This window comes from Cebus imitator, unplaced genomic scaffold, assembly GCF_001604975.1.
Source record: "Cebus imitator isolate Cc_AM_T3 unplaced genomic scaffold, Cebus_imitator-1.0 Scaffold35, whole genome shotgun sequence".
Lineage (NCBI taxonomy): Eukaryota > Metazoa > Chordata > Mammalia > Primates > Cebidae > Cebus > Cebus imitator.
Window position 1 is genome coordinate 6726786 of NW_016107350.1, and position 1166 is coordinate 6727951.

A 1166-nucleotide genomic window follows, 5' to 3' on the forward strand; every position below is an offset into this window, starting at 1 on the left:
TTTCTACTCTGTACCAGGAATGGACTGTGATCCTTTGGTTTTCATGACAAACAGCAAATGACAGCAGTAATGTACTGCCACTTCTGATATTCGGTTATAGAACACTGAGACTCCCAACTTGGCTCTCTCCAGCTCTTCAGCCTTCTTTCTGGGACACCACTGGCTCTGGGGAAAGCAGCTGCCACCTCGTGAGCTGCCCTGTGGAGAAGCCTATCATGGAAGGAACTCCAATCCCCTCTGACAGCAGCTAGTGGAGGAACTGGGGCCTGCTGACAACCACATAAGTGAACTTGGATCTGAATCCTTCAGCCCCAGTCAAGTCTTGAGATGGCTGCAGCCCCAGCTGACACCTCAACTGCAACCTCATGAGACATACTGAGCCAGAATCACCCAGCCAAGCCATACCCAGATTTCCGACACCTGGAAACTGAAATCAGAAGGGTAATGAATAACTAAAAAAGTTCCGTGGTCCTATAAATAAGTCAAAGATCCAGAGGGGTCCAAGATGGCAGTGCAGCATCTAGATATTCCATGGCCTCAGCAGTCAACTTAACACTGGGGGCCAGAAAGTGAAAAACAACAAAATAACAACAACAAATGAATATGAGTTTGATGGGAGCCAGAGATCTTGGAGATGAGTACAGATGGAAAGAAATCTCAGTGTCATTTTTTCTATGAGCTAAACAAGGTTTTTGGTACCAGAAACTCAATGGCAAAATGAGAAGAAGCCCTCTGTGATCTCAGTAGTTCAAACCGCAAGTACCTAACACACAAACAGGAGTGAGCAACTGGAATCTTAGGAGAATGCTTCTTCCTGGGATGAAAATGGCATGCGCTGGACTCCACAGACCTTCTACTGAGTACATGTAACTCTGTGTCTACCAGAAACCACAGGAGAGTTACAAAATATAATCAGTGTGTCATTTGCTGCTATGAGGGATCTGGAGACTTGAGGCTATTCTTTAAAATTTGTTCAGAAATTTACATTTGCTACTGTCTAGCACTGTTTACCCTCCAAAGCCTAGAACCCCGCCCCCCCAATTCCTGAGCATAGACATTTTCCTGCCATCAGTTCATTGACACTCTCCTTTCTGTGTTTTCTTGCGTTGTCTGTTTCTTCTTTCATTACTTCTTCAACTACTACTGATTCTCTTTGTAGTTTTACC